This window comes from Miscanthus floridulus, chromosome 19, assembly GCF_019320115.1.
Source record: "Miscanthus floridulus cultivar M001 chromosome 19, ASM1932011v1, whole genome shotgun sequence".
NCBI classification, from domain to species: domain Eukaryota; kingdom Viridiplantae; phylum Streptophyta; class Magnoliopsida; order Poales; family Poaceae; genus Miscanthus; species Miscanthus floridulus.
In genome coordinates, this window is record NC_089598.1 from 24,162,136 (window position 1) to 24,182,195 (window position 20,060).

The 20,060-nt window shown below is 42.2% G+C and overlaps 1 non-coding gene across 1 annotated transcript; it reads right to left on the reverse strand.

Moving 5' to 3' along the window:
- Window positions 1–15,917: 15,917 nt before the first annotated feature.
- On the reverse strand, window positions 15,918–16,056 carry LOC136530130 (small nucleolar RNA Z247). The gene has a single exon (XR_010777625.1). It is a non-coding gene; the product is annotated as a small nucleolar RNA Z247 (small nucleolar RNA).
- Between the last annotated feature and the right edge of the window lie 4,004 nt (window positions 16,057–20,060).

The following is a 20,060-nucleotide window of genomic DNA, read 5'->3' on the forward strand; positions in this document are numbered from 1 at the left end:
TGATGCTTCCTCAAGTGATGATGATGATGATAGTGATGATAACAAGACCACCAAGAAGAAGGTTCTTGCAAGCATTGCTATCAATGAGAAGCCTTCTCTCTTTGAATCTTCATCATGTTTCATTGCTAAGGCCACTAAGGTACAATCTTGTGATGATGCAAGTGATGAAGAACATGATGATAAAAATGAACATGAAAATGAAAATGATAGTGATAGTGATAGTGATATTGATGAACCTACTAAAGATGAATTATTTGACATGCTAGAAGATGCTAGAGAACACTTTGACATCAAGAGAAGGGAATGCAAAAGCTTGTGTAAGGAACTAAAGGACCTTAAGCAAGCCTTTGATGAGCTCAATGCATCTCATGAGAGGCTAGAGGAAGCCCATGAGAAGCTTGGCAAAGCTCACAAAAAGCTTGAAAAGGCTCATTCATCTTTGCTTGATGAGCAAAATAAAAAGAAGCATGTTGAAACTTGCAATGTAGGTTTAACTTGTGATATAATTGATGAATCACTATCCATGCCTATCATTGTTGGTCCTACTAACCCTTCTTGTAGCATCTCCACTTCTACCTCATCTAGTAGTGATGGTCTCACTTGTGACACCTCACTAGTGGTTGAGAATGAGAACCTCAAGAAGGAGGTCAATAAGCTCACTCACACCTTAGCTAAAGCTTATGGTGGTGAGGACCACTTGCTTATGTGCTTGGGTAGCCAAAGTGCCTCTCTCTACAAAGAGGGATTGGGCTATACCCCCAAGAAAGGCAAAGCGGCTTTTGCTCCTCACAAGACTAGTTTTGTGAAGAACAATGGTCAGTTTTGCACTAGTTGCAAGCGAGTGGGTCATAAGGAGCATGAATGCAAAAACAAAAGCAAAAATGCTAATGTATCCTCCATTAAGCTTGATTCATGCTATATGCTTACTAAGGGTACAAATGGTGTGAAGGCTAAGTTCATTGGTAAACCATGGATGGGCTTAAAGAAGAAGGCCATTTGGGTACCAAAGAGCTTAGTGACTAACCTTCAAGGACCCAAGCAAGTTTGGGTACCTAAAAAGAATTGATCTTCTTTTGTAGGTTAATTATAAAGCTGGAGGAAGGCATTGGGTTCTTGATAGTGGGTGCACTCAACACATGATCGGTGATGCAAGAATGTTCAACTCAATCAACACAAATGGCAATGATGGTTATGATAGTATCACATTTGGTGACAATGGCAAAGGCAAGGTCAAAGGGCTTAGTCAGATTGCAATATCCAATGACATGAGCATATCCAATGTGTTGCTAGTAGAGAGCTTAAACTTCAATTTGCTATCCGTGGCTCAATTATGTGATCTTGGATTCAAATGCATATTTGGAGTAGATGATGTAGAGATCATAAGTGTAGATGGCTCTAACTTGATCTTTAAAGGTTTTAGATATGAGAATCTCTACTTGGTTGATTTCAATGCTAGTGAAGCTAAATTATCTACATGCTTATTCACTAAGTCTAGCATGGGTTGGTTATGGTATAGAAGGCTTGGTCATGTTGGAATGAAACAATTGAATAGATTGGTTAAGCATGACTTGGTTAGAGACTTCAAAGATGTTGTGTTTGAGAAGGATAAACTTTGTAGCTCTTGTCAAGCCGACAAACAAATTGGAAACATCCATCCTAAGAAAAGCATGATGAGCACTAGTAAAGCATTTGAGTTATTGCACATGGATTTGTTTGGGCCAACACAATACACTAGTATTGGTGGAAATAAATATGACTTTGTGATAGTGGATGACTACACTAGATACACACGGGTATTCTTTCTAGTGGACAAAAGTGATGTATTTGCAACATTCAAATCATTTATCAAAGGCATTCACAATGAGTTTGAAACAACCATCAAGAGAGTTAGAAGTAACAATGATAGTGAGTTCAAGAATACTAGAATCTATGAGTTATGTGATGAATTTGGAATTAGACATCAATTCTCGGCCAAGTACACTCCATAATCAAATGGCCTTGTTGAGAGAAAGAATAGAACACTCATTGATATGGGAAGGTCTATGCTTAGTGAGTACAATGTGAGTCAATCTTTTTGGGCCAAAGCTATCAACACGGTGTGCTATTGTAGCAACCGTCTCTATTGTCACCGATTGAAAGAGAAGACACCATATGAGCTCTTGAATGGTAGAAAGCCCAACATTGCATACTTTTGGGTCTTTGGTTGCAAATGTTATATCTTGAAGAAAGGCACTAGATTGGGCAAGTTTGACAAGAAATGTGATGAAGGATTCCTACTTGGTTATTCCACTACAAGCAAAGCATATAGAGTTTGGAATTTGGATAGTGGTACTCTTGAGGAAGTTCATGATGTTGAATTTGATGAAACCAAGGGTTCACAAGTAGAGAATGAGAACTTAGAAGATGTTGGAGGCATTCAACTTTCAAACGCTATGAAGAACATGGATATTGGTGGATTGAGGCCTAGGCAAGTGAATGATGATGAAGATGATCAAGTGCAAGTGCTCTCTAACTCAAATGTGCAAGATGATACAAATCAAGCTAGTACAAGTGGATCTCATGATAATGAACAAGATCAAGTGGCTAGTACATCATCTCAATCCAATCATCAAGCAAATGCAAGCAATCAAGTTCCTATGCTCTATCCAACCAATATTGCAAGGGATCATCCATTGGACATTATCATTGGTGACATTTCAAGAGGTGTACAAACAAGATCAAGATTGGCATCATTTTGTGAACACTTCTCATTTGTATCATACATTGAACTAAAGAAGATAGATGGAGCATTGAAGGATATTGATTGGGTGAATGCTATGCATGAAGAGTTGAATAATTTCACAAGAAATCAAGTATGGGAGTTGGTAGAAAGATCAAAGGGACACAATGTGATTGGAACCAAATGGGTTTTTAGAAACAAACAAGATCAAGATGGGATAGTTGTAAGGAACAAAGCAATATTGGTAGCACAAGGCTATACACAAGTTGAAGGTCTTGACTTTGGAAAAACATATGCTTCGGTTGCTAGATTGGAAGTAATTAGAATCTTGCTAGCCTATGCTTGTGCCCATAACATAAAGCTCTATCAAATGGATGTTAAGAGTGCATTTCTCAATGGCTATATCAATGAAGAAGTATATGTTGAGCAACCTCCCGGTTTTGAAGATGATAAGAAGCCCAACCATGTGTACAAGTTGAAGAAGGCATTGTATGGCTTGAAGCAAGCACCTAGAGCATGGTATGAGAGATTGAGGGATTTCCTACTCTCTAAAGGGTTCACAATGGGCAAGATTGACACCACTCTTTTCATCAAGAAGATTGGAAAAGATCTATTTGTATTGCAAATCTATGTTGATGACATCATATTTGGATCAATAAATCAAGATTTTTGTGATGAGTTTGGAAAGATGATGGCTAATGAGTTTGAGATGTCCATGATTAGTGAGTTGAGTTACTTCCTTGGTCTTCAAATCAAGCAATTGAAAATGGTACATTTGTAAGTCAAGGCAAGTACATCAAGGATATGATCAAGAAGTTTGGAATGATTGATAGCAAAGTCATTAGCACACCAATGGGAACAAATGGTAACATGGATAGTGATGCAAGTGAAAACATGGTGGATCAAAAGTTGTATCGATCCATGATTGGAAGCCTACTCTATGTAACCGCATCAAGGCCAGATGTCATGTTTAGTGTATGCATGTATGCAAGATTTCAAGCCTCACCAAGAGAAAGTCATTTAAAGGCTACTAAGAGAATATTGAGGTACTTGAAGCATACACCAAATGTTGGTTTGTGGTATCCCAAAGGAGCAAAATTTGAGCTAGTTGGTTACTCTGACTTGGATTATGCGGGATGCAAGGTTGAAAGGAAGAGCACCTCGGGCACATGTCAATTATTAGGAAGATCACTTGTCTCATGGTCATCAAATAAGCAAAATAGTGTTGCATTATCAACCACCAAAGCCAAATACATATCCGCTGGTAGTTGTTGTGCACAAGTACTTTGGATGAAGGCTACTTTGAGTGACTTTGGAATCAAGTTTAAGAAAGTGCCATTGCTATGTGACAATGAGAGTGCAATCAAGCTAACCAACAATCTGGTTCAACATGCAAGAACAAAGCACATTGATGTCTGCCACCATTTCATAAGAGATCACCAACAAAAATAGGACATTTGCATTGAGAGTGTAGGCACCGAAGATCAACTTGCTGATATATTCACCAAGCCATTGGATGAGAAAAGGTTTTGCAAGCTAAGGAATGAGTTGAACATATTGGATTTTTCAAATATGTGTTGATACGCTCCCCACTAATATGACATGCCTCTCCTTTGAGCTATTCAAGGTAAAAGTTGATTGGCATGACATACATCCTTGCTAAGGACATGTTTAGTGCATCTAGTCACGTTTTCAATCTTTTTAGGACCTTCAAGTGGTTCAATTTTATTATGCTCATTCATGAAAATCAAATGAATTTGATGTTAATATGGTATCACTATTGCTTCTATGCTTGACATGATCTAGTGATAGCATATGACATGTTTGTGGGCTTGTAAACCTAGTGTTTAATCTAGAAAATGAACTCTAAGTGTTTAACTCAACATGGTACAAGATAACCCTTATTTGGAGGTGTGAAGAAGCTTGTCCTTGGATCAAATCGAGTTAAATATCTTTGGTAAATGATCTAGATTAGATCAAATTTGGAAAATGATCCTCACCTCATTGATTGACATTGATAATCTCGACCCTACAAGTGGTACTATCTATGTTTTAAGTCTTTATGGTCATTGATGACAAAGGGGGAGAGAAACAAAGATATAAGTAAATCAAAGACATAAGTGACAAAGGGGGAGAGATAGTGCACAAAGACAACAAAAAGAGAAAGAAAAATAAAGATACAAGTGATAGGTGGAGAACTCGACATAAGGGGAGAAATATGACAAAGGAAAGGAATCGATTAAAATTTTGAGCACACAAGTAGGGGGAGCAAGCTCATGAACTTGTATGGTGCATTTGAATGTGCATTTCATATGTTTGCTTGCATGGCACAAGTTTTAAATTTCAATATACATGCTTGTGTGATGTATGCTAGTTGTAGGTTTGAATGATAAAATGAAAAACTAGCATGCATAGGATATCTAATGATTTCATTTCCAAGTATTTCCAAGTGGTATCTTTTCAAAGCATGTGTACAAGTGGTATCAAGCTAACCATGGTGCTAAGGATGGTATAATAGTGCACTTCGATTAGTATCATGCTTCAAGGATCCATCTTTTATACCTTAGCATCATTTGGCAGACAATGACTCCTATATTTCCTATCTAAGCATATGTGCAAGCTACAATCCAAACTCTTAGCACATATGTAGGGGAGCAATTGCTACCATTTAGGGTTCATGAAACTAGTCCATATCCTTTTACACATGGTAAATATGCTTGGGCAAGAAACATGGATTCAATTGAATTTTATTTCATATCTTTGTATAAGGGTTGTCATCAGTTACCAAAAAGGGGGAGATTGAAAGCTCTAGTTTGGTTTTGGTGAATTGATGAAACCCTAAGTGCAAACCTAGTTTATCAAGTGATAATGAGATAGGTAGCACATTCCAAGTGGTGAAGCAAATGAAGATCATAGCATGATGATGATGCCATGGTGATGATCAAGTGCTTGGACTTGGAAAGAAGAAAGAGAAAAATAAAAAGCTCAAGGCCAAGGTATAAACCATAGGAGCTATTTTGTTCTGGTGATCAAGATACTTAGAGAGTGTGATCACATTTAGGTTTGATAGCCATACTATTAAGAGGGGTGAAACTCATATCGAAATGCGGTTATCAAAGTGCCACTAGATGCTCTAACTCATTGCATATGCATTTAGGATCTAGTGGAATGCTAACACCCTTAAAAATGTTTGTGAAAATATGCTAACACATGTGCACAAGGTGATACACTTGGTGGTTGGCATATTTGAGCAAGGGTGAAGAAGTTAGAGGTGAAAAGGAGTTAGTCTTGCTGGTCACTAAGTGACCGAACGCTGGTCTCAGAAGGACCGACGTGTCCGGTCAAGTGTGGCAGCATAGACGCCAGTGTCGGTCAATTGACTGGACGCTGGTCATGGACTGACCGGACGTCGGCGAGGTGAGTCCAGTCCTATTGTCGGACAGCGCTCAGAGGATAGGGTCTCTGACCGGACGATGGCAGGGTCCGGTCATGCATGACCGGACGCGTCTGGTGGACGAATTGCATTTCTAGAACCTTACTGAAAACGACCGGACGCTGATGGCTCAGCGTCCGGTCAGTTATAGCGCAGCGTCCGGTCACCTCAAGTTACCGTTAAAGTCGGGACACGTGGCGGTCGTTGGCCGACCGGACGCTGAGGTCCAGCGTCCAGTCAGCCCGTGTTGTGCCCAGTAAAGGGGTACAACGGCTCTATTTCATGGGGGCATCTATTTAAGCCCCATGGCCGGTTGAAGCTCACACTTTTGGCAATTTTCATTGACATAGCAACCTTGTGAGCTTATCCAAAGCCCTCCCACTCATCTCCATCATTGATTCATCATCTTTGTGAGATTGGGAGTGAATCCAAGTGCATTGCTTGAGTGATTGCATCTAGAGGCACTTGGTGTTTGTATTTTGCTGCGGATTTTGCTTGTTACTCTTGGTGGTTGCAGCCACCTAGACGGCTTAGAGCAGCGAGGATCGTCGAGCGGAGGTTGGTGATTGTCTCCAGCTCCGATCGTGGTGATTGTGAGGGGTTCTTGACCTTTCCCTGGTGGAGAGCCAAAAGATACTCTAGTGGATTGCTCGTGGCTTGTGTGATCCTCATCTTGTGTTGGTTGTGTGGCACCCTATTGAGGGTTTGGCGTGTGAAGCCAATTAGCGCGTGAACCTCCATGTGAGTGAATCGCCACAACGAGGACTAGCTTACCGACAAGCAAGTGAACCTCGATAAAAATCATTGTGTTCATCATTGATTCCGAGGTGATTGGTCTTCATTGTTATTCATCCTTGTGATTAATTGGTTTCTTCATCTACACGGTGGTATAACCTTCTTGATCACTCTCATTACATTACCGCAAACTAGTTGTCAAGCTCTTTAGTGTACCTAGTTGTGAGAGCTTGCTTGGTTGGTTGGTGTGGCTCTTTAGTTAGCCTTTGAGAGCACACTAACATAGAGTAGTATCTTAGCTATTGTGTGAATAGATACTATCTAAACTAGAATTGTGGTAGGTGGCTTGCTTTTGAGTAGGCTAGCACAACACTTGCTTCGCCTTATAATTGTCTAACCATTTTATTAAGGGTTGTTGTAGAAATTTTTATTAGGCTATTCACCCCCCCTCTAGCCATTAGGACCTTTCAGACATGTACAACAATGTTGTGACTAGCGTTCGAACAAATGATGGTAACACAACTTACTTTTCGATTAAAATAGGACTTCATCAAGGGTCAGGCTTGAGCCCGTACCTCTTTGCTTTGGTAATGGATGAGGTTACCAGGAACATTCAAGTGGATATCCCTTGGTGTATGTTGTTCATTGATGATGTAGTGTTAGTGGACGAAAGCCAGATGGGAGTGAATATGAAACTAGAGTTGTGGCGGCAGACTCTTGAGTCTAAAGGTTTTAGATTAAGCAGAACAAAAACCGAATACATAAGATGTGACTTTGGTGGAGCTACACAGGAGGAGGGAGATGTGAGTTTAGAAGGTCAAGTAGTACCTAAGAAGGATACCTTTCGTTATCTAGGATCGATGTTACAGAGAGATAGAGATATTGATGCAGACGTTAGCCATAGAATCAAAGCAGGGTGGATCAAGTGGCAACAAGTTTATGGCATTCTTTGTGACAAGAGGGTACCACAAAAGATAAAAGGCAAGTTTTATAGAACGGTGATTAGACCAGCTATGTTGTATGGAGCAGAATGTTGGCCTACAAAGTTTCGTCATGTTCAACAACTGAGTGTTGCAGAAATACGTATGTTGCGATGGATTTGTGGTCACATAAGAATGGATTGAGTTAGGAACTATGATATACGTGACCGCCTAGGGATAGCATCAATTGAAGAAAAGCTTGTCCAACATCAATTGAGGTGATTTAACCATGTCCAAAGGAGACCATTAGAGGCACCACTGCATTGTGTAGTCCTAAGCCAAGCTAATAATATGAGGAGAGGTAGAGGTAGACCGAAATTGATATGGGGGAGGCAATAAAAAGAGATTTGAAAGCTTAGGATATACCTAGATATCTATGTTTGAATAGGAGTACTTGGAAAGCAGCTATTGATGTACCTGAACCGTGACTAGGGGCTCTTGGTGGGTTTTAACTCTAGCCTACCCCAACATGTTTGGGACTAACAGGCTTTGTTGTTGTTGTTGTTTGTTGTTGTTGTTGTTTATTAACAGTACGCCAATTTCAGCGGGCAGACGTCGTAATGTTGTCGTCTCTTATGATGGAACACACAACAATTTGATCAAGTGAACATGGCTACCTATTTTCCTAGCTTTTAATCGAAACATCACTAAGGTTGTGTTTGGTATGGCTCTCAGGGGCTCTTTCTCCTCTCTCATTCACTGTAGCATCACTGTTTTCCACTATAGAAAGGAGTTGTTTCGCTTCTCGAGAAGAAAAATGGACTAGAAAGATGAGGAGCCGGAGAAGCCACGATTTGCAGCTTCACAGACTCCTTGCTACAGTGTCATACAGTGGAGGAGCTAGAGCTACCAGGAACTATGCCAAACAGGCCCTAAATGCACAACAATTTGATCAGGTGAAGGTACCCCCTAGGACATAAACCTGATAAAGGTCTGAAAACTAGCCCAAAACCCCCCACCAAACCAATTCCACGAGGTAACGCACACCCAATGTAGCCCATCCCACCGCTTCTGCTCCTTAACCCAAGCCCGACCAAACCACCTACGAATTGAAACCAATCCAGACTGCACGCAGTTTCTCAAACCATTTTGAAACCATTCTGAACCTATTTTCCAGAGACAGTTTCTAGCTTCTAGCTTCCGCTTGATAACTAAACCATACTGCTTAATTAGCTACTTTACATACGAATGTGAGCTTGCCAGTTTACTTTACGATCACAAAGTTGTCATTACACTAAAGTATAAAATAAAATAAATACAAATATACCTAATTAAGCATAATCGAATATTTAATAAAAAACAAAATATGAGTGGAATCCAGATAATTTAAAGAACATAAAAATTCACACCAACTTGAACTTTAGTTACATCCATAAAGCAAGATCACTCTCACAAAGATCAAATGGACATATAAAATTCTAAATTAATAGGTGTGTTCTAGATCTGCACTAATGGCACATGAGAGAGTTAAAAAAAAAAGGTTTCTTTTTGTGCCGTCTGTAATGCTAGTTATGTCTTGCCACCTGATGTTGCTCCATCACCTTGAGAACTCTTGACCTTTTGCACAGGGTGAGAGAAGACCTATCAAAGAAAATAATGTTAGGATCATGAACAACACAATGTAAGCCTTTCAATTTAATAGATGTGCTCATTTCAACAAAGAATGAAATTTGTGTAACTAAAGCACAAATGCAAGCACAAGCCTACAGCAGAATTAAAAATCAAAGTTGTTAATCAGTTGGATCAGAGTATTCATCACAGGAATGAACATTAGGACCTGACATTACAGGGATCATAGCAAAGAGAGCATCTGAGCAATAATACAACTATCCAGAATCATAGACATGATCTATGTGGTTGTGAAGCGACTGAAGGGCGGCAATGCTGCGGGCGAGACAGTTTCAGATTAAAGCGGATTTGACCAACTAATTACGATAGGAAGTTGTAAGGTTGACCTCATATATATCAAATCAAACACTAGCATAGATCCAATTAAGTTGCAGTCATAGGCCAAACCAATCAAACACTAGCATAAATCGAACACTAGCGGAGTGTATATTTTTTTAATGTATAGACCTTCACAACATACCTGCTACTGCTAGCCCTCTTCAAGTTCCAGATCTTGATCTGAAAAATAAAATTTTGTTTAGTTACCAAGAATGAAAAAAAATACAGTAAAGATGACCCATAGAAAAGGCTTTGTACCTTCACCCTCACGAGTCCTAGAACTCTCTGATGTATTGGATGACATCTTTTCACTTGAAGAAACTGAAACTGAGTGCTTACATAGAATGAATGTTTGTTCATGAAGTTGAGTAATTAGAGCCATACTTCCTCTGAAGAGTGTGCATGTTAAATTTTCATACAGGTTATGCCTCAATAGAGAACTAAGTCAGCTATAAATTATTTGAAATAAATTAGCTATGCGAAAAACAGAAAACTGAACTTATGAACAAACAGAGAGCTATGCCATGAGTTTAATCATTATCTATGGCTACTAAATGGAAATATGATTTCACTTGGCAATAAGTTGATCAAACCATCAGATCAGTTTGCTGGCTTCTTTACTGTAGATGAAGGGTTGATGTTTATAAGGAGCTCGCTAGACTTGAAAAACAAATGGAATGAACTGTGAAGAGTGAAAGCGATGTGTACATCTAGTGAATTTTCAACAAAAGTGTTTTTGTCCATATGTTAACTGAAGTGCTGGCGAGCAGTGTTGGTGTTAGGATGGGAAAACTGGATGAGGCTATCAGAGTTATTGAATTAGGGCCTAACACCTCAAACAGCAAGCACTAACAACAGCAAGCAGCGGAGTACTTGAGCCGACTGGGGTAATTATTTGCTTCTGTTCTTTTATTCAGAAACTTTTATGCAGAAGATGCTTGTGATATTCATCTTAGTACTTGAGGTGACTGTAGTCAAGTACATTATAATCATACACCATGGCGATCATCAAGTTGTCATCCATTTGTGGTCATTAGAAACTACAAAGTCAGCTTCTGTACACAACATTGTTCAGGATAAATTGGCTATGATAAACAATGTTGTCAAGAATCAATAGACAATGCTTTTTTCTGTTCATTATGTTTAATAGAATTTCAGCATACACCTGATGGTTAACACTTTTCCCTGTACTACTCCAGTTTGGCAGTCTGAAACTTGAAGGGATCATCTCATTGTGAAGAAAGGGCAATTGTACAGTTACATGCAGACCTATACTACTTTAGTTTGGTACCCTGAAATATTTGATGATAGTACAAGGACATAGATCCATTCAAGCTTTCCATCCTAGAACATGAGCTTTCCATCCATGTACTACTGCAGTTTGGTATCCTGAAAATTTTTGTGCGTCTAAAATTGCACTTCTGTTTTCAGTTGAAATTCAAAGGGCTATTAAAGGGACCATGTCTTTCGTGGGTTAGCTGGAAAATACATAGGATCGTGTGGATTTTGAAACCTGTAGCAACGCACGGGCATGAACCTAGTAGAGAATAATCGGGAAATGAGTTTTGGCTAGGTGTCCTTGCTCTTGCACAGAGGGAGTGATACTACAAAGTCATTTTACCATGCCAAACAGAATGATGGAATAGGAACTACCACATCAGATTTGTGATGTTTGCATGGTAGCATTGTAGCACCAATGCATAAAAGGTCGAATTAAAAGTATTTTTTAGATACATCATTTTAAAGTATTAATTAAAATAGGTTCAAAATAAGAAAAAAACAATCAAGAATATCACATTGCTCAATTTTGAGTAGAAGACAAAATGCAAGTGTCGCCTGCCCATCGGAACCAAAAGGGATGCTAAGAAAGAATAATTGGAAAACAAGTTTTGGCTAGGTTCCCTTGCTGTTGCATGAAGAGATTGAGAGGCTATTTAGATCCTGACCATGGATAACCACGCCTAAAATGCGGCGAGGTGAGGCGGTGGCATAGTTTTTGGGCGTCACGGTCTGTGGCAAGGTTTGTGCTATACAAAGATGCGGCAGCATCTGTGAGAAATGAGGGAATGAGATACCCTCCTAGGGATCTCGGTTGCGTGTTATATTGAGCCAAGAACATCCCTCGTCGTGGCTTGTACATCAAGCATGAGATTACAACAAACTCAAGATAGACCCTATCCAAACAATCTTCATCTACAAGCTAGGAACCCCCTCTACACATCGGGCTCCTTGGCTCACGCTAACAACCGAACTAACCTTATAATCTAACACTCCCCCTCAATCTTAGCCACTAACAAGGTTAAGGTTGACTCTAAACTGTTTCATCTTTGCAGCTGTAATTGCCTTAGTGAAACCATCAGCTAACTGATCACCGGAGTTGATAAAACCGTATATCCAACAATTTCTAAGATACTCTCTCTCTCTGACAAAGTGGAAATCAATCTCTATATGTTTTGTCCTGGCATGAAACACCAGATTTGCAGAGAGATATTTGGCACCTAAATTGTCACACCACAACTGAGCTGCAAGAGGGTGATGAATGTGCAGTTCTATCAACAACTTCTGAACCCACATCATCTCAGCTGTAGCATTGGCCAATGCCTTATATTCCGCTTTTGTACTAGACCGAGATACCGTGGCTTGCTTCATGGCCGTCCAAGAAACCAGGTTACCTCCAAGAAAACAGCAAAGCCTCCGGTGGATCTTCGATCATCTACACAGCCTGCCCAATCCGCGTCTGAAAAGGCACTGACCATCATAGACTTAGACTTTCTAATCTTAAGGCCAAAATCAATAGTTCCACGAACATATGTCAGGATCCTTTGTTAACAGCAAAGGATATATCCGGGCGTGTATGTCAGGATCCTTTCTAATCTTAAGGATATATCCGGGCGTGAAAAGGCGCTCCAATGAACCGTAGTTGGAGCATGAAGGAATTGTCACACTTTGTTAACAGCAAAGGATATATGTGGGCGTGTAAGTGTTAGATATTGCAATGCTCCAACTAGGATTCTATAGCGTTTAGCATCCTCCGGTCCAAGCTTATCACCACTAGCAACGCTAAGCTTCTCAGACGTGGGTAATGGAGTATCAACAATCTTTGCCTTGTCCATACCTGACCGGGTAAGGATATCCGCAGCATATCTCTCTTGTGAAAGTACCAAGCCATCTGATGCTTTCTTAACTTCAATCCCTAGAAAATAATACAGATCCCCAAAGTCTTTTAGCGCAAAATCCTGCTGTAGATCTTGGAGTAATGCTTCTGTTGCTTCTTGTGAGGAGCTGGCAACAATGATGTCGTCAACATAAACCAACACAAACAAACTATACTTCCCGCGGTTGTAGTAAAAAGGGAGGTGTCGGCTTTAGATGGAACAAAACCGAGAGACTCCAACCTCTTGCATAACCTTGCATACCACGCCCGCGGTGCCTATTTTAATCCATACAGTGCTTTGTCCAGCTTGCAAACATAGTTTGGATGCACTTTGTCAGCATAGCCCGGGGGTTGCTGCATATAGACTTCTTCCTCCAAGATTCCATGAAGGAATGCGTTCTGAACATCAAGTTGACGAAGAGACCATCCTCTTGAGACTGCAATTGACAGAATTAGTCGAATAGTTGCAGCCTTGACAACATGACTGAATGTATCCTCATAATCAATGCCATAACGTTGTTTGAAACCCTTTGCAACAATACGTGCCTTGTATCGATCAACACTGCCATCAGCCTTCCGTTAACCTTGTACACCCATTTACATCCTATGACATTCTTGCCCTTAGGACGAGGGACAAGATGACATGTCTTGTTTCGTAACAAAGCTTGATGCTCACTATTCATAGCTGCAAGCCAATTCCGATCACCAAGAGCCTCATCAAGTGTTGCAGGTTCTTCTGTAGATGTACTGGTATGCATACACCATCGCAAGGTGCCATCTGTGTATGTCTTGGGTTTGCGAATCCCTTGCTGGAGACATGTTGTATGCCGCTGCAACTCGGTGGCCACAGGAACAGCACTAGGCGCACCATCCGCAGGAGATCCTGGCGATAAGATCTTGGTGGGATTAGGATCACGATTAGCCGATGTCTCCCCCTCACTGGGATCTATCTGCGGCTCAGGCGGTGTGACGGCTAAAGGAGATGGTGAGTCGGTGGGCGTAGAAGATCCGGGCGCAACGATTCGCGAGGCAGACGGCGGAGACAAGCCCGTCGCCTGCGCCGATCCCGAAGGTGATCAGCCTGTGCCGCCAGAATCAGAAGCAGCCACGCCAGGAGGATCTGTTTTGGGGCACGTGCTGTCTCCGAGTGGGGTGCACATGAAATAACACCCTCTGGACTCCGTTTCTTCATGATTTTCCACCGTGTTTGTTCCTATGTCATCACCAATAGCGCCAGAACTTGGCAAAGGATTAGTAGAGGTAGGAGAAGACTAATGCCGATCATGCAAAATTGCATCCCCAAAATTAGATGACGGGTTTTGTAGAACATCTGGAAGAAGGGCAAATTCGGAGCGGAGGCGAGCACCAACATTTGGATTAAGAGTAGCGAATGGGAAAACATGTTCATCAAAAACAACATCCCGTGAGATGTAGACCTGCCCTTCTTTTGGATCAAGACACTTAAAGCCTTTGTGTAAATTACTATACCTAATGAACACACATTGTTTTGATCGGAACTTTAGCTTCCTAGCATTGTAAGGTCGTAAATTTGGCCAAATGGCACACCCAAACATGCGGAGGAAACTATAGTTAGGCTGACGACCAAGAAGACGCTCATAGGGAGTTTCATTGTTAATAACTTTAGAAGGTAGTCTATTAATGAGAAACATAGCTGTAGAAAAAGCTTCATCCCAAAATTTCAATGGTAAAGATGAATGAGCAACGAGAGTAAGCCCCATTTCAACAATATGTCGATGCTTACATTCTGCTGAACCATTTTGTTGATGAGCATGTGGGCACGACACATGATGTTCTATGCCTATGCGTTGGAAGAAAGAGTTCAAGGCTTGATACTCTCCCCCCAATCTGTTTGAATAGCACGAATCTTGCGACCAAATTGCTGTTCAACAAGATTTTGGAAATCATGAAAGCATTGAAAAACTTTAGATTTGTGACTCAATAAGTAAAGCCAAACAAATTTGCTATGAGCATCAATAAAACTGACATAATAATTGTGGGGTCCAATAGAAGTTGGGGCAGGCCCTCATACATCAGAAAAAATGAGGTCCATAGGACTAGATGACACACTAGTCGACCTAGGGTAAGTCAATTGATGACTCTTGCCTTGTTGACATGCGTCACATACCCTATCATTATTCAAATCATGAAAAAAGGAATCTTGTGGCAACTTAGAACTTGCTAGACTACACGAGTGCAAGCATGCCCTAGTCGGTGATGCCACAAGGAAATGGATGGCTTGACAGCACGAAGCGCATGTTTATTCGAGGATGACCGCAATGGATAAAGCCCCCCTTCACATCTGCCTCTATGGAGGGTGGTCCTCGTCACTTGATCCTTGATAAAAAATGGTTGGGATGAAACTCAAGAAAAACATTATTGTCTTTTGTAACACGATTGATCGAGCAAAGGTTCTTATTAGCTTGTGGGGCATGAAAAATATTATGTAGATGGAGAGTTTTATTAGGGGAATGCAAAGTGTTATGACCAACATTAGCAATCTCCATACATGTCCTGTTTGCAGCGTGAACCTGCTCCCCACCATGATCCTTGTCATGGATGGTTAGCTTCTCAAGGTCTCTAGTGATGTGATCAGTAGCACTAGAGTTGACGTACCAGTTCATATCCACATCGTATGAACTAGTTACTGAGGAGGCACTCTTCTGTGGTGGGCCTAAAAATGATGCATCAAACCTCTTGAAGCAGCGGACGACGGTGTGCTCTTCCTTGTTGCATAGTTGGTAGATGACGCCTAGAGAACTGCCACCTCGAGGACGACCACCATCACGCCCTCCTTTCTGGCCATGGCCAAAGCCGCCGCGGCCACCGCGGCCTCAACCGCAGTTGTTGTGGAGCTATTGCCGTGGCCGCCTCTTGCCGCGATATTGGCAGAGGGCTGATACCCCCCCCCACCATGGTACTCCATGCGCTGCTCGAAGGCGATAAGCTGGGTGTAGAGTTCGTTGACGGTGATGGGCTTGACGCGCACCGCCACCGCTGACACCACCGGATTGAATTCAAGATCCAACCTGGTTAGGATGTAGGAGATCAACTCTTCATCTTCCAGTTTGCGTCCAGCCAACGCCATTTCATCTGCTAGAGATTTCATTTTGGTAAAGTACTCACTTATAAACAACAATCCCTTGGACGCGGTGGACAGCGCCATCCTTGTGGTGATGACGTGGGCGCGTGACTAGGAAGCGTGCAGCCCCTCGATGGCGGCCCATGCCATCGATGTAGTTGTCGTGAGCCGATCTCACGAGAAAGCGACATGAGCAAGTAGCTGAGAACTTGTTGGTCCTTGGCCACCCATTTCGAGAACTCAGAGTTCTCCACGGGCGGCTCATCCTTCTTGTCCTCCTTGGGCAGCAAGAACCATGCCAACAGCTGCACCGCCGGGTCGATGAAGTTCACCACTTTGGCATCCTTCGGCATAGACATGATGTAACACCGTCGGTGTTACGCCCTAAACAAATTATTAAAACAAGTCATGAGCATCATGTCTATGTGATAATGCATATGGTGGAATGTGTGGATAAAATCTTTAACCTAAGATGATCAATAAAAATTGTTAAATGAGAAGCTATTCAATAATGCATGTATATCAGGTAGGGCTTAAAACCAATTTTTATTGAACAAAAATACTATAGAACATATATGTGGCACTTAAATAAAGTTTGGAATATGAACTTGGTACATGACAATGAAATCCTTGCTATTGAAAAACAACATTGCTAGCTAATATTTTTAATAGCCTAGAAATACAATTTGGAATCGAGTTTAGCTTAAAAAAACTTAGAATATTTTCAAGTATGTTGACAACTAGACAATGCTATGTTTGGCAATTTATTTTGTGAAATCGAGTTAAGAAGTGGTGTCGTGTTTTAGCTTGGGTTGGTAGCCTCATATCCCCTCTAGAGCATGGTGAAGATGGTTTAGGTTCCAGAGCAACCATTTAGTTTTTATATGCACTTTAAAATTCATGCAAGACATGATTTCAGGCTAGTTCACCGGGTCTGGCTATGACTACCCTAGCCTGACCGCCACTGGCTCTGCCGTGTGGAGCCACTGCTGCTGCTCGCACAGTTGGGCGGCGCTGTAGCCTGCCTTGCCGCACCGCTGACCTACCTCGTGCCACGATGTAGCCGCCGCCGGTGTTGTCGCATCACCATCGCGTCCGCGCCTATTCCCTGTGCCTATACTCCGCTGTTGGCCTGGTTAGATGCTGTGCGCATGTGGCCAAGCTCATCGTCACCTTGCCATTAATCGCACTGCGCCCGCGCGGGCCATGCCGATCAATGGACGCACACGCATGTCCGATTGAGTCCGCACGCATAACAGCTAGATCACGTCGACCACATCCCGCCAAGGTGAGACCAAGATGAGCCCACTTGTCGCCTCGTCTGTCTCTCTCTCCCTCTGCAACCGCCGTCGAGCCGCGCCATCAAATTGGCCACCGAGTGATGACTTCTATTTAATTCAGCATGTCTGTGGCTTCACCATCAAGTTCTCTCGCTGCCCGACCCCACCTAGCCATGAAGAAGGCACTACCAAGCTCCAATTTGACTTTTTTCGCACCACCGTGCCGATAAGGCCGTGTCTGACCATGGACGAGAGTAGCCCTCCTACCGTCCCTCCCAAGCCAATTCACCTACACCACTTGCTTCGCCTTGCCTCTCTCTCCCCCTTACGTATGCCAATGGAACCGCTACTGCCTCCCCGTCGCTGCTGATGCAACCACACCACCGCACGGCTTGGCCGCATGTAGCCACACCTCCTCTGCCATCCTCCACCCAAATTGTCACCTCAACAAGGTCCACGGTAGTCTACTAATGCTCCCTCGCTAGCTAGTTAGGTTCTTAGGTGCTCTGGTTCGCTGGGGTAGCCATGCCACCGTCGTGGATGGCCACACGCCGCCGCAACTAGCTCCAGCAAGTCTCGCCACCCCGTGTTGCCGCTTAGCGTAGCCACTCGGGTCAAGGAGGGTGACCGACCCGATATGTGGGCCGGTGCATGTCCCAGGTGGCCGGTGCGACCGTGTTGTGTCACCGTCCGCCGTGCCGCCGTGCACTATGCCGCCAGGGGTGCACGCGGGTGAATTAGGGAAAGGATAGGGTGTTAAGTGAGAAGGTCTAAGAGAGGGGGAAATAGTGTTAGCACTTAGTTGTGATTTGGGAGAAGTGCGATGCCTCTTTTGCAAAAGCGCCAACGCGGACGGGACTCCCCCCCACGGGCCGCCTTGCGAGTGGGCCATCCTCGCGTGGGTCGTGCTAGCGGGCCGCTCCGCACGCATGCTACGTCACGTGGGCCACGCAGGAGATTGGTTTTTCTTTTTCTAGGAATTAGTGAATGGTTTTGTAATTTAATTTCTACACTGATCTTTGGTAATTAATATAAAATCATGTAGGTGTCCAAAAATTGTGAAACAAATTTTGTTAGGTTCCTAAAATTGTTATCTATCTGTTGGTGTATTTAGTTCACATTTATATGTGTTGACACTAGAAGCTATTAAATCGTTTGAAAGTGATTCATATTATTAAGTTAATCATTGTAGGAATTTTTGTGGTAAATTGGTGATATCTTTAGTCATAAAATGTTTATGGTAGTTTTATTGTATTATTATGTGCTCACTGTAATTTTTGTGGCCTTAGAATAGACTAAGCATTGGGGTAGTTAAATGTTCTTTGTTTCAAAATACATTAAATCTTTAGTAGAAATAAAGATATACCCTCAATTTGCAAAGCTAAGTGTTTGTTAGTGAACCCAACATTTTGCTTGGTGAATATGATAGTTAACATAGTATCTTAGTCATTAGAGCTAGCTTAGTAACTTGATAGGTGTATTCTTATTTTAAGAGTTGATATTGCCTAAATACTAAATATCTGCGTTACTATAATCGCATGCATATAGAGAATGAGTCGACGGAGATTGTGACCACCGGCAGCATGAGTTCGAGGAGATCGTTGAGGAGTACGAGGAGGAGATTCTCATGCAGGAGGAGGTCCTGGAGCCGCCACTGACTGACTCAACTGACACCGCGCCTACCCAAGGCAAGCCCTGGTGCATAACCTCTATTTTATAATTTACCGTATATATATATATGTTGTGCATTTACGTTACAGAAATTTTGTGAAAAACGCATGTGTAGATATACATGTCCTAAGAGTCTTACTAGTGCAGGTTCGAGTAGATGCTATGCTTAGGTCATTGGTAGCATGAGTAACCTGCCATTGCTCACAATAGGGGATTATTATTACTCTCATAATACAATGATGAAAAGAAAATGAAGACCGTGTAGAGATATGGAATGGGATATTGGTGGGTGTAACAAGTTGTGTCCCATGGCCAACAGGGCTTAACTTGGTTACACTATTTTCTCTGTCCATGTCGATTGAGGACTGTCCGTTGCTGTGGATGGTAGTCAGGTCATAGACTTATTATCCTGAGCACATACTTACTTATGGGAGTGAGAAGGCTCATTGCCCTCTTGTCGTGGGTTCTGGCTCTTTCTGGACCGACTGATTGGAGGCGAGGAAAGGTGGAGGTCTAAACACCATACCGAGACTAGGTCTCAAGTGTGGGGGCTTAGAGTCCAAGTTTGGATGGAGACCTGGACCCCTCAACAGGAGTAGAGTGGGTTGGTCTCGTTTGTGCCTGGGGTACAAGCGGGGCATGTGTTTCAGGGTACTAGCTAGGATACATTGGTTCGCCGTTTATGTGAGATGGTACGACATGGCTATGGTCTAGCACCGTAGTAAGAACTGGAAGAGGAAAGATGGTGAAATGATTCTAATTGCTCAACCCTTACTTGAAAGTAGAATAGGTGCTTACCTAGAATGGTTAGCTAATGAAGTAGTCATGACTGCCAATAAAACTTGACTTAAGGGCTTACTATTATTAATGCTTTTCGTAAACAAAAAGAAACACAACAAACCATATTGCCTATCATACCCCTTGGAGTCGGGAAACTATTCCCTCTAGTTGGGTAAGTCTTGTGAGCACATTGTGTACACAAGGTTTATTCTACCCTGTTGTAGGTGCGGCTTGAGGAGTTAGCTCTTGTGTGGAGGATTC